The sequence below is a fragment of the Phyllobates terribilis genome, unplaced genomic scaffold (assembly GCF_046119375.1).
Source record: "Phyllobates terribilis strain yellow unplaced genomic scaffold, ASM4611937v1 Scaffold_8__6_contigs__length_399053987, whole genome shotgun sequence".
NCBI classification, from domain to species: Eukaryota; Metazoa; Chordata; class Amphibia; order Anura; family Dendrobatidae; genus Phyllobates; species Phyllobates terribilis.
In genome coordinates, this window is record NW_027362768.1 from 187,114,219 (window position 1) to 187,134,732 (window position 20,514).

At 42.4% G+C, this 20,514-nt stretch overlaps 1 protein-coding gene across 1 annotated transcript in view; it reads left to right on the forward strand.

Moving 5' to 3' along the window:
* ST6GALNAC3 (ST6 N-acetylgalactosaminide alpha-2,6-sialyltransferase 3) overlaps nucleotides 1-20,514 on the forward strand; it is a 466,380-nt gene that overhangs the window by 430,942 nt on the left and 14,924 nt on the right. The window lies entirely within an intron of this gene.

Below are 20,514 nucleotides of genomic sequence, written 5' to 3' on the forward strand. Positions count from 1 at the left end.
CCCTGGTCGCCACCCGCTCCCTTACAAGGACCGCCCCCTTGTATAGTAGCTCAGAGGTTCCGCCTCCCAGACCCGTTACAAAGAGATGTGTCTACTGCTAGAACTCTGTGTGGCATTGACCTGGTCTCTAATCTGAGCTGCTGTTAACCTGCGATTTCTGAGGCTGGTGACTCGGATAAACTTATCCTCAGAAGCAGAGGTGACTCTTGGTCTTCCTTTCCTGGGGCGGTCCTCATGTGAGCCAGTTTCTTTGTAGCGCTTGATGGATTTTGCAACTGCACTTGGGGACACTTTCAAAGTTTTCCCAATTTTTCAGACTGACTGACCTTCATTTCTTAAAGTAATGATGGCCACTCGTTTTTCTTTACTTATCTGCTTTTTTATTGCCATAATGCAAATTCTAACAGTCTATTCAGTAGGACTATCAGCTGTGTATCCACCTGACTTCTGCAGAACACAACTGATGGTCCCAACCCCATTTATAAGGCAAGAAATCCCACTTATTAAACCTGACAGGGCACACCTGTGAAGTGAAATCCATTTCCGATGACTACCTCTTGAAGCTCATCAAGAGAATGCCAAGAGTGTGCAAAGCAGTCATCAAAGCAAAAGGTGGCTACTTTGAAGAACTTAGAATATAAGACATATTTTCAGTTGTTTCACACTTTTTTGTTAAGTATATAATTCCACATGTGGTAATTCATAGTTTTGATGCCTTCAGTGTGAATATACAATTTTCATAGTCATGAAAATACTGAAAAATCTTTAAATGAGAAGGTGTGTCCAAACTTTTGGTCTGTACTGTAGCTGAGCCAGAATTGCGGATTGCACAGGAGCAGAAGCAATGCATAGAGTAACAGATGTGGCAAAGATGCGGTAATACCAGATGCAGCATGGGAATAGCAGAGATTAATATAATCAGGTACCTTGCTTACAGAGATAAAGGTGCGAACAACACCTGACAGCAGAGGTATAAGTTGTGGCTTTTACAAAGCAGAAATTGAAAGCAGAGAAGAGATTTGTAACTTGAAGCTTGTTAATAGCAGAGATTTATGTATGCAAACAAGAACTTGCAGTAGAGATGTGGTACCTTGGTAGCAGAATTGTAGATGTGGACAATACCATCAGATGTTGGACTGATTTTGAAGGTAAACGGTGGAAGTTGAATGGAAGTGAAAAGTAGCAGAGGAGATAATTTGATACCTGGCTGGACCTGGCCAAATGGAAAGTGAAGTAAACTTCTGACAAATGCGGTTGGTGATAATTACGCTTTCTCAATACTGAGGCAATGAGTGGATGCCTTAGCCGACCTTAAAAGATCTAAGGTGATAACATCAGTGGTATTTGCTTGGCAACCACAGTAACCTCATGTGGACTGGCACAGAGGGAGCCAGCCATTGGGAAGGGAAGCAAGACCCAGCGCTAGAGCCGGGACAGGAGAGTAACATCTGTGTACTGAGAAGTATTTGAGCCTTTAATGAACTTACCATTCTAGACATAGTGATTTTGTGAGTCCAAGAGTGAAGAACAAGATTGGTTTGACTCCACACCTGATCAATGGAAAACGGCCATCTTCTAACACCCTACAATTTGTGGTCATGCACAAAGCCGGAGACATATTTGAGTGGTTATACATAGCGCTCATGTTAGTACACCCGGGCACTGTCCCTTTCCCTAATGACATGCATTCAGGCTACGATCTCCCTTTGAGGCTTCTTCTCCGACACCCAGTCCAAGGATTTCCCCGTAGAGTTGCCGCCGGTCAATGTGCACTCATTGCATTCACTACACAGGGGAATGTGGGTGTAATATCTCTTTATGATATATTTTTTTATTTACAAGTTCCCAGACTCTGAAAAACATTGTGCTGAAAAATGAAAAATAAAATGAAATGTGAAATTGCCGAAGATTTTTTTATTTTTTTTTTATATTACAGTTTAATACACTGTTACCAAAGTGAAAATTCAATTCTGCAGTGTCTGTTGAAAAGTTTTACGTTCTATACAACTTCACCGTAATAACCTCTCCTGACAAAATTGAAGCTGATGGCTGTCTGAAAATTTTGAAAGCAGATTAAATACTCAGCATGGTGGCGGGAGAACTTGTTATTTATTGAAGAGGCAAGTGGCAGAATAAGCATTTCATTTTGTAATTGATTATGAGTTTGTGTTCTCTCGAGGGGTGGTGAGTACAGGTTTCTTCTGTGTTCCGGAATAATTGGATTTATTTGTTACTTTTCGAGATATTAAAATACAGTGACATCTGAAGTGAAATATATAAAAAAAAATCAAAAGGTGGGGGTGGAATATTTTTGCATCAACTTTGGATCAGTTGAATGGGTTTGAAAGGCAATCATAGAAATCAACTTCTCAGGTCTGATGATTGGTGATGGTGGCACAAAGAAGAGAGGATGGCTCAAGGACAGAACGCTACCAGCCCCTCCAGTAGACCCTCAGAAGATTTAGCTTTTATGGAGAGGGGTAAAACTTCTCCAAATTCTACGGCAGCCACATAGTCTTCAAGCAGGACACTGAGAGAGTCCTTTATAGACCTTACGTCATCTCCTGGCAGGACAGTCAGGGCACTTGTGCAGAATTGGTGACCTTGGTTGCAAAACGATCAGTAGAGGGTACGTAGGTGGCTTTAATTTACTATGGCTATATTGGGGTCTAGAGGTTCTGGCGCTGCTCTATGGGGAATGTAAAGCTAAAACCTTTTATTTTGGCAGTGTTAGCGTACTGTTGTATGTTGGTACTGCTCTTTAGACCTTCTGAGTGGTTCGTTATGCCCATACTATACAGGCACGTATGTATAGTAGTGTGTAGCCGCTAATGGGGAACTAACACATGCCATTGTTCAGTAGCCGGACTTTTAATACATTTTTTTTATTATTTTGCTTCTTGACTGTTTACTTATCTGAGACTAAAGTCGGCCATTACATGGATGCCAGCCGAACGCTGCAGACATTAGATGCCGTCTCCCCATACACAGGAGCGCTCATTTGGCCGAGTGCTCTTCTGTTCTTTATGAGCTGATATCTGTCACGCAAGGTGAGGGAAAGACTAAGTGTACAATGACAGGAAGAGGGGAGGAAGCCCAAACACTAGGGAAAGGGGGAGTGGAGACCCCTAGGCCGATCTGACAACACCCTGACTCCCCTAACGTCCATAACTAGGTTCTGCACCTATCGCCGAGCCGGAAACCTAATCCCTGACTGCCCTTAGCGATAGGCCCTGGATAGGGAGGGGACGGGGTGAGCACTAATCTGTCCCCACTGCAACTAAAGACAAACAGGTAAACAGACAAGGGAAACACTTAGCTTGAGAAGACACCAGAAAGATCACACCAACTATCCTCCAAGGGAAGTCCAAGAAGACACTAGCCAACTACTAGTACTTCAAGCCTGGACAGAGGAAAATAGAGCTATCACCGACGACTCTCTGGAGAGACTGAAGGTATTTAAACATCCAGCAAGGGTGTGTCAATTAGCAGCAGAAGGTGGCAGTGACTGCTGGGTCCCAGAGGGAGAAGGATATCACTACACTACAGAGATGAAAAGATCAAGAAGGTGCCTGCAGAGCCAAGCGCAGCAACCTTCTACAGCTGGATCCAGAACGACTGTCTGTCACACCTGACACACCCGTGACAATATCTCTACCAATGGCTGATATCCGGGAGAACAAGCGATCAGCAGTCCAAAATGGGACATGCCCAATTTTCCCCAACGATCAGTCAGCTGGCACCCCCCCCCCCTATATACTATGGTGTCGGCTGAACCTCTCCTTGAAGAGTTACCCAATACTAGTCTAATGTGTATGGGGTCTCTACGGCTGTTGCTCTGACCCTTTCATTGTTTTACACTGCAGCTCTGCTTGCTCAGATTGGCTGTTGTGTATAGGTACGAGTCCAGCACAAACTCAACAGTTGCCCAATTTCCATTGCAGCTGTTTGTCCGCATGATACAGTGACTTTATTATTCGATAGCAACAGTACCGTCACGTGGGAACATGACCTTCATGCAACTCTCACATAGGATAAAGTTGGGAGTAGCTGCTAGGATTCTGGCGCAGAAAGGGTGTTTTCACACATTGCATTTTTTGCAGCATTTTTTTTTTCTGCACCAAAAAAAACAGAGCGGTGGCAGGAAAAAATGAACAATACGTGCGGTTTTGTCTCTTTTTTTTTCAGCGTTTTTACCCCATTCATTTGAATTGGTGAAAAGCTCAAAAAAAAGTCTGAAAGAATTGAAATGTTGCATCTTGGCAAAAAGTATAGCAGAGCTGAAAATATGCGCTAAAAAAAATGTTCGCAAATGGTTTCAGAAAATTATGCATATTATCCACACCAAAAACGTTGGCAAAAATTTCTGTGAAAACGTCACAAGTGAATATAAAACTCCCCGGACGACCACCAGAGCCGTCATCTCAGCGTAACCCTCCTTTCACCTTGGAGCTCCGGCTTTATAGTTGACTCTTTTGTTCTTCGACACAACAACAAATCCAAGACGCAAAATCCATCAAGACATTTCTGCAGTAAAAACCCAAAATAGTTGTTTTCTCAGAGATCAATTCCCCGCGTGTTCTCCTCCCGCCCCATCTGCGGGGAGATGACCTTTTGGGTTGTACGATAAAAGCTCTGGGAGTAAAAGAAGCCGTAATTTCTGAGGAGCGCGCGCCTCGTACATATCTGTATCCATTATTCAGAAGGATTTATTTCCATTACTAACAACTCGTCTGTTTGGAGAAGAGATCAGAAATGGATCTATGAACAGAGCGGCAGAAATCAGAACCTATTATGGAGAGATTTCCCCCTGCCCGGCCGCATGTCACAATCCTCCGCTCCGAGGTTACACCGCATTATATGTAACATTTCCTATCTTAAGATGTTTATAAGATTACGCAGTCATCCCAAATCTTCAGGATTAACCGGCTGGGCTTAAAGATTAGGCTTTTACATATTTGGCTTCTGGAGCTTTAACTCTGCAGTATATAGGATTTCTGGATTTATGGGAACTTATCGCCGGTGGATTAGCCGGGGATGTAGCTCGGTGGAGGGGTTGACCCCGGTGCTGTGTGCCATGGTGTTGCCCCACATAACGCAGTGAATAATTATGTCCTGGGTGCCAGGAGAAGCGCCAACAAGCCAGGACCCGGTGTTTGGAAACAGGTATTTGCCTCCGTGCAGAATAGTCACGTCTGAAGACCCCGTGTCATGAATGCCCCTCACTGCAACACAGATGAATATGGGCAATATACCTGGCACCCTGTGCTTACACTGGACTGAAAATTCACTAGGAAATGTCCATATATTGCAGAATGTATACACCAAACCACCATAACAATTTAACCACCTGGCTGATATCATGTAGTTCCCCCTCTCTGACTCGTCAAGGCCTGGACTCCTCAAGCCCTGCAAATGTGTCCTGTGATATCTGCCCAAGGTGTTTGCAGCAGATCCTCTACGTCCTCGGTGCTTGTTTTTCCATCACATCCTACAGATGATTGGTTACGATTTGGAGACAAGTCATGACCTTGAACTCCTTGTCACTACCGGGAACACCCCACAAGACCCGTCGTATACCGGGAACACCCCACAAGACCTGCCGTATACCAGGAACACTCGACAAGACCTGCCATATACCAGGAACACCTCACAAGACCTGCTGTATACCGGGAACACCCCACAAGACATGCCGTATACCAGGAACACCCCACAAGACCTGCCGTATACCAGGGACACCCCACAAGACCTGCCGTATACCAGGAACACTCGACAAAACCTGCTGTATACCGGGAACAGCCCACAAGACCTGCCGCATACCGGGAACACCCCACAAGACCTGCCGTATACCGGGAACACCCCAGAAGACCTGCCGTATGCCAGGAACACCTCACAAGACCTGCCGTATACGAGGAACACCCCACAAGACCTGCCGTATACCAGGAACGTCCCACAAAACCTTCCGTATACGGGAACACCCCACAAGACCTGCCGTATACCAGGAACACCCGACAAGACCTGCTTTATACCGGGAACACCCCACAAGACCTGCTGTATACCGGGAACACCCCACAAGATGTGCTGTATACCGGGGAACACCCCACAAGACCCGTCATATACCGGGAACACCCCACAAGACCTGCCGTATACCAGGAACACCCGACAAGACCTGCTTTATACCGGGAACACCCCACAAGACCTGCTGTATACCGGGAACACCCCACAAGACTTACCGTATACCGGGAACACCCCACAAGACCTGCTGTATACCAGGAACACTCGACAAGACCTGCTGTATACCAGGAACACCCAACAAGACCTGCTGAATACAAGGAACACCCCGCAAGACCTGCTGTATACCGAGAACACCCCACAAGACCTGCCGTGTACCAGGAACACCCGACAAGACCTGCCGTATACCAGGAACACCTCACAAGACCTACTGTATACCGAGAACACCCCACAAGACCTGCTGTATACCGGGAACACCCCACAAGACCTGCCGTATACCAGGAACACCTCACAAGACCTGCCGTATACCGGGAACACCCCACAAGACCTCCCGTATACCGGGAACAGCCCACAAGACCTGCCGTATACCGGGAACACCCCACAAGACCTGCCGTATACCAGGAACACTCGACAAGACCTGCTGTATACCGGGAACACCCAACAAGACCTGCTGTATACCGGGAACACCCCACAAGACCCGCTGTATACCGAGAACACCCCGCAAGACCTGCCGTGTACCAGGAACACCTCACAAGACCTACTGTATACCGAGAACACTGCACAAGACCTGCTGTATACCGGGAACACCTCACAAGACCTGCCGTATACGGGGAACACCTCACAAAACCTACTGTATACCGAGAACACCCCACAAGACCTCCCGTATACCGGGAACACCCCACAAGACCTGCCGTATACCGGGAACACCCCACAAGACCTGCCGTATACCGGGAACACCCCACAAGACCTGCCGTATACCAGGAACACCTCACAAGACCTACTGTATAACGGGAACACCCCACAAGACCTGCCGTATACCGGGAACACCCCACAAGACCTGCCCTATACCGGTAACACCCCACAAGACCTGCCGTATACCAGGAACACCTCACAAGTCCTGCCGTATACCAGGAACACCCCACAAGACCTGCCGTATACCAGGAACGTCCCACAAGACCTGCCGTATACCGGGAACACCCCACAAGACCTGCCGTATATCAGGAACACCCGACAAGACCTGCTGTATACCGGGAACACCCCACAAGACGTGCTGTATACCGGGGAACACCCCACAAGACCCGTCATATACCGGGAACTCCTCAAAAGACCTGCCGTATACAAGGAACACCCGACAAGGCCTGCTTTATACCGGGAACACCCCACAAGACCTGCTGTATACCAGGAACACCCCACAAGACCTACCGTATACTGGGAACACCCCACAAGACCTGCTGTATACCGGGAACACCCCACAAAACCTGCCGTATACCGGGAACACCCCACAAGACGTGCCGTATACCAGGAACACCCCACAAGATCTGCCGTATACCGGGGACACCCCACAAGACCTGCCGTATACTGGGAACATCCCACAAGACCTGCCGTATACCGGGAACACCCCACAAGACCTGCCGTTTACCGGGAACATCCCACAAGACCTGCCGTATACCGGGAACTCCCCACAAGACCTGCCATATACCGGGAACACCCCACAAGACCTGCTGTATACCAGGAACACCCCACAAGACCTGCCGTATACCGGGAACACCCCACAAGACCTGCTGTATACAGGGAACATCCCACAAGACCTGCTGTATACTGGGAACACCCCACAAGGCCTTCCGTATACCGGGAACACCCCACAAGACCTGCCGTATACCGGGAACACCCCACAAGTCCTGCCATATACTGGGAACATCCCACAAGATCTGGAGATAATCCAGTTTTCTGGACATCACAGTTTGCCCCTTGTCGGTCGCTCAGATCCTTACTTTTGTCCATCTTTCCTTCTTCTGTCTCATCAGCTGCCTGTTCTCTTGCTGATCATATATCTCCCCGGACAGTCGCCATTGTGATCAGATAATCAATCTTCTGCACGTCACTCGTCAGTGGTTTTAATGTTATTGCTCATCAGTATAAATCCTATAAACCTTATATAGAAGAAGATAAGCGGTGCCATGGGTGTACAGAAGCCGCTTATCTCTCCGCGCTCTCCTATCTCTCTTTTCATGAAGTAGGTAGTGAGCGCAGACGAAGCCATTAAATATGGGGTAAACACGATCCATTCATGTGAATAAAGCAGCGGATATCACGCGCCGTACCCTGCAGCGATGTGTTCTGCGGTATAGATGATATAGGAACGTAAAGGTGAAGACAAGACATTTAGTATTTCGCCTCTGGCTACATATCAGTCAGTGCTATCCCGGTGCACACAGCCGTACGCTGCACCGGCCGCCATCTATAGGATGGCAATTACATAAGTCTCCTCTATTCTCAGGGCGACTTTTCTACATCCTTTAAGTTCTTTTAGGATTGTATTTAAAGGGGTATGCACATCTTATTGTAATAGTTTATGGCCTGGACCCCTGTGACCACCACTGGTCCTGAGACTGTAGGGGCTGCAGTGCTGGTGTAGCTGCCGGGCCGTGCAGGATATGGGGCTGGCTGCAGTTTCCCGCACAGGTGGCAGCCAGGACCGCTGCTAATACTCCTTCATTTCCAGGATTATTGGATTATAAAGTGATGGCATATCCTAGTGTCACATTATAAGCTGGGAACAGCCCTTTTAGGACATATGGATCTTACGGAGAAGAGTCGCCCCCTCTTCCTGATATTCCAGAATATACCATTATCTAGTCTTCCATTAATTGTATGATAGGTTAGCGACCACTTAACAAAGCCAGACCCAAGACGATCAGCTAACGGGCTGAAAAAGGGGATTGTGACATCCCCATTTAACGTTCCCTGTGAACTTTACAGCTTTCTTAGAAGTTATTAGTCCCTGAGTCCTGGAGTTTGTTCCAATTTGTTCCAAAATAAGAGTTTTTTTGGGACTTTATAGATATTCTTTGTGCAACAGACCCATAATTTGGCTTTCAGAAACTAATAAGTATATGTTCAAACAGAGCTTCTCAGTTCCCATAAATTTATATACAGTATATATTTTACCTGCTGTAAACGCCGCTGTTCTCCTGAATCCGGCGATGTTTTTCTTTTCTGTCTGCTCCTCTCTGTTCCTGAGATACGGCCTCCTCTTCCCTACATATAAATCTAGTTTTTGTTACAAGTGGGAGTGGCCCTCCAATAAACACCCACAGAGCAGTGTTTAGCACCACGCCCTCTTGTCTAACAAGACTAGATTTATAGACAGGGAAGAAGGGGCCATATCTCAGGAACGGAGAGGCGCAGGAAGAAAAGAAAAGCATGGCCGAATTCAGGAGAACAGCGGCGTTTACACCGGGTAAAATAATTACATATTTATGGCAGGTGACAGAAACGCTTTAATGACTCAAAAATTCATGCGGGATCCTGGGCTGCAGCATTCAGGCCGAGGACGCGCTCACAGACGGCGCTTTGGTTATTTGGATGGTTCCTGCGTTATGATTAATTATCATTAGCAGGTAATTGTACGGAGTGTGACATTAACTGATGATCGCGTTTTATTGCTCCCTGTAGATGCCATCAATAAAGTTGACGTAAAATGCAATCAATATTACAACGTAACCAGTTCCCGGCCCCGCTCGTTACAATTTCAGGACATGTCAATGAGGCCAAAAGTATTATAACCTAATTATCAAAGCTATAGAAACTGTGAACTGATGGTCCCCGTGCCCACGATACGGCCCGACAGGGGTCATATGGAAACAGTCCTCAGTGGCCGATGCCACGTGGGTCTCAATAATCGCCAGCTTGATATTGATCTGTGGAGCAAGGATACATTTTAATATTAGCAGTTAGATCCATTAAATTGGTTTTCCCACCACTACCCCACTTTACGTTTGTAACCTGTACAAAAAAGTAGCAAGAGAGCTGCATTCGGAGACATACCACATTTGCTCGACAATCTGACTAGAGCCCTATTAGCCCTCCCGCTCTTTTTCCAGTTGCCTTTTTTTACTCCTTTACAAGCACAATTGACATTGGCCATTGCACGTACATTAAGCCCATCTGCTCCTTGAGTCCATCCAGCATTCAGTGTGTATAATGAAAGAACAAGCTTTAAAATTCTAACAGTCCTGAAATTTTTTTTTTATTGAGATGACTCTGTTGACTTTGCCACAGTCTACACAGTAAAACTGATAGGTGGGCCTTAGAATATAGGAAATGTTAGCCTTCTGTTGTTCTCCACTGGCCAATGGGAAAACTGAAACAATTCCAGATAAGTCTAATACTTATAGTCATTAGAGCTGAGCAGAACGATTCCCCGGACCCTAATCTGGCTCCCACTTTAGTAATTCTTGGCCATTGGAACAGAGTTCTAGAAACAAAGAATCCATCTCAGACAGATGTCTGTCCAGCCTCTGGTTGAAGACTTCCATTGAAGGAGACCTCACCACCTCTCGTGGCCGCCTGTTCCACTCATTGATCACCTGTCAAAAAGTGTTTTCTAATATCTAATCCTTATCTTCTCCCTCTCAGTTTCATCCCATTGCTTCTCGTGTTTCCATGTGCAAATAATAATAAGGATGATTCCTCTACAGTGTGACAGCCCTTCAGATATTTGTAGACAGCTATTAAGTCTCCTCTCAGTCTTCACTTTTGCAGCTAAACATTCCCAGATCTTTTAACCGTTCCTCATAGGACATTGTTTGCAGACCAATCACCATCTTGGTCGCTCTTCTTTGAACTTGCTCCAATTTCTTTATGTCTTTTTTAAGATGTGATTCCTAGAACTGGACACAGTATCCAGATGAGGTCTGACCGAGGAGGAGTAGAGGGGGATAATTACTTCACGTGATCTAGACTCTATTCTTCTGTTAATACATCCCAGAATTGTATTTGCCTTTTTTGCTGCTGCATCACACTGTTGACTCATGTGTAGTCTGTGATCTATTAGTATACACAAGTCTTTTTCACACGTGCTGTTGCTTAGCTCTATTCCTCCCATTCTGTATATGCTTTTTTCATTTTTTTGCCCAGATGTAGGACTTTGCATTTCTCCCTGTTATAAACCATTCTGTTAGTTGCTGCCCACAGTTCATTTGTTTAGATCTTTTTGAATCCTCTCTCTTCTCTAGTATTAGCGAAGCTTTGTGTCATCTGCAAATTTCATACCTGCCGGCGTCTCCTCTTTTGATTAGCAGGTCCGGTGACATCATCATTGTGGCGTGGCGCAGGCATGACATCACACTGGGAGAAATAATCTAAAGAGGAGCTTAGGATGCCAGAATATAGGAGGAGGTTCGCAGGGTTCCGGTCCATGGGCCACAAACTACCGAAGTGGCCAGTGGACCAGAGGTCCTGCAAAACATTTTGCTTAACTCTAATAGTCATATAAAAATTATAAAAATGATAAAAACAAATGATCAATAATGATCTGTTATTCCTGGCGTGCTGAGCCTTTCTACCCCTCTGTTTAGGAGACATTAGATACTTTTCATTCACTGTTTGTTGATACTTTGTAATTGTTTTGTGCTCAGTTTTATTCTATGAAAAGAAATGTGTAAATGGAAAATGCAGATGTAAAGGAACGTTTTCCCGAACTGGCGGAGGCACAATAAAGTGCTAATCGTTGTGTTACATCAATATTTGTATCAAGGTTTCAGCGGATAATTAAAACGAGGGCAGCGCTCGGCGTGCGGAGACGTAATGTTACAGACAGGCTTCCGGTTTATCTGTCCTTTATTTAGATGGGATTTTTCTTTCTTTTTTTTTTTTGAGTGAAGATCCTTGTACGATTCCTGAAGGACAATAGACTACGGAGAAATGAAGGCTGAAGACGCGGCTGCAGATGGCGGAGTATAATTATATCAGAGCGTCGCAAAAAATATTACATACGGAAATGCTTAGTGTGGTGAAACAATGGCGACTTCTGCTACCGGCGCGGGGGGCGCGGAGCAAGGTCTAATCTCTGTTCTACACTTCGCCTATTGTGTTGCTCTCAATGGATGACCTTGACAAGGACGATTGTATAGACGATTCTATAGCTCAGATTCCCTTATTCACACTCTAGAAGTGCGGAGAATACATATTGGCTACTCTTCACCTTCCCTGGGGCGGCGCGTGCAAGGACAAAAGAAATAAAAGCGACTTGACAACGACAACATGGCATTGCGACTTCATATCCAATGAACATCAGTGGGGCTGCTGCGATGCGCAACCTAGTGAAAATGCAACAATTATTGCAAGTCGCATGTTACTTTGCCATCCTAGAACGCAATGCATGTTGTATGCGGTGCGACTTGACTGCGATCTTAGAAGCTTAACACATCAGCAAGTCCAACAAATACTAGAGATGCCGTACGCCTTAGTCTTAAAGGGGTTGTCACCTGTCCATAGGATATAGGATGATTATTACCTGATCAATGAGGGTCCATCTACTGGGACCCCGACTGGTCTCGAGAACAGGGCACGGCGGCGCTCGACTGAACATAGCGGAAGTCAATCATTCGCACTCTCCGCCCCATTCATTCTCTATAGGACTGTCGGACATTGTTGAGCGCTGTCCTTTGCTATCTCTAGTAGTCTCCTTCTCGGGATCAGTGGGGGTCCCAGCAGTTGAACCCCCAGTAATCGGCAAGTTATCGTTTATCCAATGTAATGGGACAAACTTGGTCCAACCTCTTCAATGTCTGATATTTGTGGCTGACATGATGCCACATTAATAGATTTTCTAGAATTAATTTATTTTTTTTCATATTTTTTAGTTTTGGTATTTGGTAAAAAATATATGAGATGTAAACTATGATATGTTTGCACAGTGGAAATCTTCCAGGACCAGAGAATAATGTTGGTTCATTCAGGCCCCCCATGTACTGTGCATTTATAATGCCGGTGTCGTGCCGCGCTGTATTCCCGGTGCGGGCTGGGGAACATGGAGGAGAAACGTGTAATACAGGCACAATACTGAAGAACCCCTTTTAACGTATCAGTTACCTGTCACAAACGGCTGCGTTTTTGCTACAATGTGTTCACGATTGTTTCCACCATTTGTTCATTCTATTCTCTTTATTTGTAGAATTAATTAGAAATGAAATATAAATAAAATATTCATATTCTGCTCATCGTTTATATCTTCAACCAAAAAATGCAAAAAAAATTTGGAAGTAGCAAATTGAGCAGGTGCCCCCCGGGGGGCTGTTATTCCTCTGTAGCAGATCACTGGGGAGCCACCTAATGCTGCACTAATGAGGCCGGCTTGTCGGGGTGTCGTGTCTGGATGCCGCGGTTTTCATAGCTTGGTGAAGCCGAGCTCGGGATGAGGTTTCCTGAGGTTTCTCAGATCTGGCATTTTGCTCCCCGGGGATAAGTGACATTATTTTCCAATTAAAATTTTGTTTCTCTGCAGATAATAGAAAGCGACGTGTTTACCTGCCCGGGAACGAAAAATTCTGATTGTGGGAAATGTAAGAAATTCAAATGAGGGAAAGTTTTTGTAAAACTCTCAGACTGAGCGTTAGTCAAAATAAGCTGCGCCGAGAATCATGGCTGATGGCCGCGGATAGAGAAGAGCAACGAGAGAGAGTGCGCCTTACCCGGGATTATCAGGCCCCATGTAAACACCATTCACACCGACCGCTCCACCGGACCAATAATATCTATCTATATTATCTATCGCTATATCTATTATCTACAGCAGTGTTCAAAGTAATAGCCGTCCAATATAACTAACCAGATTAATCACTGTTTTTGGTATATATTATATTTGGTTGGTGCAGTAGATTGTAAGAAAACCACCAGACTTCGCATTCATGATCTGCAGGTTATGAGTCTGTGTATTTGAATAATTAATTGTACGGGGATGAGTGCAAAATAATAGCAGTGTGGAGGTCAATCAGTGAGGTCAATCATTCTGTGAAGAAACAGATGTGAATCAGGGGGCCCTTATTTAAGGGTGAAGCCAGCACATGTTGTACATGCATTTCTCCTTGAAAGCCTGAGAAATATGGGTCGTTCCGGACATTGTTCAGAAGAGCAGCGTACTTTGATTAAAAAGTTGATTGGAGAGGGTAAAAATGGAAAGCAAAACCAGAAAGACGTGGAAGAAGATGGAAGACTACCATTCAAATGGATGGAAGAATAGCCAGAATGGCAAAGGCTCAGCCATGTACTGAAGCGGATACAATCTGCCAAAGAACACATCAACTGGCCTAAAGAGAAATGGAGAAACATTGAGGATTGATGAAAGTAAAATTGTTCTTTTTGGGTCCAGGCAGTTCCTCAGATGACCCCCAAACTCTGCATTCAAGCCACAGTACACCCTGCAGACAGTGAAGCATGGTGGTGAAGCATCATGACATGGGCATGTTTCTCTTACTATGGTGCCGGACCCATTTACCGCATATCCGGGATCATGGACCAGTTTGCAGATATTAAAATACTTGAAGAGGTAATTTTTCCTTACGCTGAAGAGGATATGCCCTTGAAATGGGTGTTTCAACAAGACAACGACCCTAAACACACCAGTAAACAAGCAAAATCTTGGTTCCAGACCAACAAAATTGAGTTTATGGAGTGGCCGGCCCAATCCCCGGACCTTAATCTGATAGAACACTTGTGAGGTGACATCAAAAATCACGTTTCTGAGGCAAAGCCAACAAATGCTAAAAAAATTGTGAGATGTAGTCAAAGCATCCTTGGCTGGAATAACAGCTGACATGTGCCAGAAGTTGGTTGACTCTATGCAACATAGAAGTGAAGCAGTTCTAAAAAATTGTGGGGAACAATAAATATTAGGTTAGTGATTCACAGGAATGCTAAATCCTCAAAAAAAGAGACATATTGTTAGATTGTAAAGACAAATGCAGACATTGCTATTTATTAGAGCAGCCCGATGTTCATTTATTGTTATTTTCTGTAGTTAAAAATTATATACATTTCTCTTCATGGTTTGAATTAGAAAAAAGCGTACAATGTTCCCAGTGCTGGAAATAAAAACTAGTAGAAAGATTTTGTGCTTAACTCATGTTTTTGAACACATCGCTATTATTTTGAACACTACTGTATCTATTATCTATTTGTTATCTATCATCTATCTATTATCTATCTATTATCTATCTATTATCCATCTATTATCTATCTATTATCTATCATCTATCTGTCATCTATCTATCATCTATCTATTATCTATCATCTATCTATCATCTATCTATTATCTATCATCTATTTATCATCTATCTATTATCTATCATCTATCTATCATCTATCTATTATCTATCATCTATTTATTATCTATCTATCATCTATCTATTGTCTATCTATCTATTATCTATCATCTATCTATTATCTATCTATCTATCATCTATTATCTATCTTTATATTATCTATTATCTATCTATCATCTATCTATTATCTATCATCTATTATCTATCTTTATATTATCTATTATCTATCTATTATCTATTTATCATCTATCTATTATCTATCTATCAATCATATATCTATTATCTATCTATCTATTATCCATCTATTGTCTATCTATCTATCTATCATCTATTTATCATCTATCTATTATCTATCATCTATTATCTATCTTTATATTATCTATTATCTATCTATTATCTATTTATCATCTATCTATCATCTATCTATTATCTATCTATCTATCAATCATATATCTATTATCTATCTATTATCTTTCTATTATCTATTATCTATCTATTATCTATCATCTATCTATTATCTATCTATTATCCATCTATTGTCTATCTATTATCTATCTATCTATCTATCATCTATCTATCATCTATCATCTATTTATCATCTATCTATTATCTATTATCTATCATCTATCTATTATCTATTTATCATCTATCTATTATCTATCTATTATCTATCTATCTATCAATCATATATCTATTATCTATCTATTATCTTTCTATTATCTATTATCTATCTATTATCTATCATCTATCTATTATCTATTATCTATCTATTATCTATCTACTATCTATTATCTATCTATTATCCATCTATTATCTATCATCTATTATCTATCTATTATCTATTTATCATCTATCTATTATCTATTTATCATCTATCTATTATCTATCTATTATCTATCTATCAATCATATATCTATTATCTATCTATTATCTTTCTATTATCTATTATCTATCTATTATCTATCATCTATCTATTATCTATTATCTATCTATTATCTATCTACTATCTATTATCTATCTATTATCCATCTATTATCTATCATCTATTATCTATCATCTATTATCTATCTATCATCTATTATCTATCTATCTATCTATTATCTATTATCTATCATCTATCTATTATCTATCATCTATCTATTATCTATTATCTATCATCTATTTATCATCTATCTATTATCCATCTATTATCTATCTATTATCTATCTATTATCTATCTATTATCTATCTATCTATCATCTATCTATTATCTATCATCTATTATCTATCTTTATATTATCTATCTATCATCTGTCTTTTGTTTCCTGAAGTCCCCGTGGATTACAGACGATTTTGGGGGAGATATTGCATTTCTTTCTTCTGGTTAAGTTCTTTCTCTGCAGATTTTGTTGCAATATTTTCTGTGACTCAAAATTGGTTTCCATTCATTTGATCGGAATTGTTTCAGACAAACATGATGGTTACAGAACATTCTACAGACTGAAATCTGCAGCAAATATGCAAAATGTGAACTTAGCCTAGGATAGTCCTGATTCAACCTTCCCATTAAAGCTTCTCCTAAATAAAGTCTTTATATCTATGGACATACAATATACAGTTATATGAAAAAGTTTGGGCACCCCTTAAGCTTAATGTTTTATAAAAATTGGTGTTTTTGCAACAGCTATTTCAGTTTGATATATGTAATAACTGTTGGACACAGTAATGTTTCTGCCTTGAAATGAGGTTTATTGTACTAACAGAAAATGTGCAATCTGCATTCAAACAAAATTTGACAGGTGCATAAGTATGGGCACCTCACCAGAAAAGTGACATTAATATTTAGTAGATCCTCCTTTTGCAAAAATAACAGCCTCTAGTCGCTTCCTGTAGCTTTTAATGAGTTCCTGGATCCTGGATGAAGGTATTTTTGACCATTCCTCTTTACAAAACAATTCCAGTTCAGTTAAGTTTGATGGTCGCCGAGCATGGACAGCCCTCTTCAAATGATCCCACAGATGTTCAATGATATTCAGGTCTGGGGACTGGGATGGCCATTCCAGAACATTGTCATTGTTCCTCTGCATGAATGCCTGAGTAGATTTGGAGCGGTGTTTTGGATCATTGTCTTGCTGAAAGATCCATCCCCTGCATAACTTCAACTTTGTCACTGATTCTTGAACATTATTGTCAAGAATCTGCTGATACTGAGTGGAATCCATGCGTCCCTCAACTTTAACAAGATTCCCGGTGCCGGCATTGGCCACACAGCCCCAAAGCATGATGGAACCTCCACCAAATTTTACTGTGGGTAGCAAGTATATTTCCTGGAATGCTGTGTTTTTTTGCCGCCATGCATAACGCCTTTTTGTATGACCAAACAACTCAATCTTGGTTTCATCAGTCCACAGGACCTTCTTCCAAAAAGAAATTGGCTTCTCCAAATGTGCTTTTGCATACCTCAGCCGACTCTGTTTGTGGCGTGCTTGCAGAAACAGCTTCTTTCGCATCACTCTCCCATACAGCTTCTCCTTGTGCAAAGTGCGTTGTATAGTTAACCGATGCACAGTGACACCATCTGCAGCAAGTTGATGCTGCAGCTCTCTGGAGGTGGTCTGAGGATTGTCCTTGACTGATCTCACCATTCTTCTTCTCTGCCTTTCTGATGTTTTTCTTGGCCTGCCACTTCTGGCCTTAACAAGAACTGTCCCAGTGTTCTTCCATTTCCTTACTATGTTCCTCACAGTGGAAACTTACAGGTTAAATCTCTGAGACAGCTTTTTGTATCCTTCCCCTGAACAACTATGTTGAATAATCTTTGTTTTCAGATCATTTGACAGTTGTTTTGAGGAGACCATGATGCCACTCTTCAGAGGAGATTCAAACAGGAGAACAACTTGCAAGTGGCCACTTTAAGTAGCTTCTCTCATGATTGCATACACCTGGCTATGAAGTTCAAAGCTCAATGAGGTTACAAAACCAAAAAAAGTGCTTTACTAAGTCAGTAAAAAGTAGGTAGGAGTATTTAAAGCAAGAAAATGATAAGGGTGCCCATACTTATGCACCTGTCAAATTTTGTTTGAATGCAGATTGCACATTTTCTGTTAGTACAATAAACCTCATTTCAAGGCAGAAACATTACTGTGTCCAACAGTTATTACATATATCAAACTGAAATAGCTGTTGCAAAAACACCAATTTTTATAAAACATTAAGCTTAAGATTAATAGGGGTGCCCAAACTTTTTCATATAACTGTATTCTAGAGTTTAGTGATTTCTCTGCCACTTCTGTAAGACCCCAGTATCACCTCCACTAAAGCTTCCGCGCCCCTTATCATTACATAGTAGGGCTGACATTCAGGATTCTGGGACAGCTGGGTGACACCCTCCTTATGGCTTCCAGATGAACACACTTCATATGAGGTTTTTGAATTTTAGAGGAATTGCCCTTTAACCTCCATCTTGGCCTCAGCAGGATGAGGAGAGGCCGTGCCCTCATTATATCAGCAGTTTCCCACTTTGCAAACGATCCTCCTGACATTTATGGCAGCAGACGGTGCGGGAATAATAAACGTTTTCTCTGCGATGTTTCCCTTTTATTTATTGTTTGGTTTTTCCTAAATCTGAAGATCGTATTTTACTGTTTCCGTGAATCTCTTTTCTCCCTGGAAGTGTCGGTGAATAAGTAGGTACATTAGCATCTAATGTGTTATATTGAGTTATTCTGATTAGTGTTACATTTCACCGATAGACACTGTGATTTGTGACAATTCTGTGCAAACTATATGGGAAGGAATGAAAAAGGTTCACACCGTAATCTCTCAGAATTTGAACACATTTATCTTCTACGTCTTTAAAGGCGATGTACACCACCCCACATGATAATTATGTTTTTATTGTTCATTTACTTGCTAAATGCAAAGATAAGCAATTTTCTAAATTGTCTTCATTAAAAAATTTCAACCACTTTGATGCTGCAAATGTCAGTAAATCCTTTATATTTACTGCAAGTTCTGCACATCGGATACAAATCCATCAGACCTCCTTCTCCTAGATCTCATGGCTCTCTGCTCCATATTCCCTCCTCTGGGGTGGGAGTGGTACTTAAATTTCAACAATTTGGAGAGGGGATAAAGCATCTACAGTCTCAGGGAGGGCAGGGTAAATATTCTGTAGATAATGAGGAAAGCACATGGAGGATAGAAGTTGTGCTGATATATACAGTGGTGGCCAAAAGTATTGGCACCCCTGCAATTCTGTCAGATAATACTCAGTTTCTTCCTGAAAATGATTGCAATCACAAATTCTTTGGTCTTATTCTCTTCATTTAATTTGCTTGCAAGGAAAAAACACAAAAGAGAATGAAGCAAAAATCAAATCATTGATCATTTCACACAAAACTCCAAAAATGGGCCGGACAAAAGTATTGGCACCCTCAGCCTAATACTTGGTTGCACAACCTTTAGCCAAAATAACTGCGAACAACCGCTTCCGGTAACCATCAATGAGTTTCTTACAATGCTCTGCTGGATGAAAACAAAGCTGGCCAGATAAATACTATGGTGTAGAACATGGTGCTAAGACATGTTGTCCGGCACCAAGTTCAAATTGCCTACTCTCAACACATAAGAAAACCGGAGAAAACACGAGTAGTATAGCAAAGAACAAAATATATTTATTTATAATTAATCAACATGATAATAAAGGGTTATACAAAAGAGATAGTGATAAGGCAAGAGGATCTTAAAAGGCAGTGCCAGACACAGTGACCCATGGCAGTAAAACTGCGAGGCAGTCCCAGATAAAAGGGCATCATCAAGTGTACAAGCATCAGGACACACCAAATAACAGTACATAATAGCAGTACATGATTACAATAAATAACCCTCAATAGGGCACAAGTCAAAAGAAGGACCATATAACATACACAGGTCTCAAGAGGTAATGACTATATATGAAAATAGTATAATGTCAGGAACAGAAGTGCTGACTGCTAGGCGCCCATAAAATGCATGGGAACACAGGGAAATGCCCAAAGAGATGAAGAGAATCACTCACCCAGATAAGTGACACCGGGTGACGGAAAGCCCGCAGACTGCCAGAGGGATCACAGAGGGTGCCGGCAGGTGAAAGCGCGCCCCGACGCGCGTTTCGCTCTTCTTTTTCAAGAGGCGCTATTTAGTGTACCTGACAGGACCT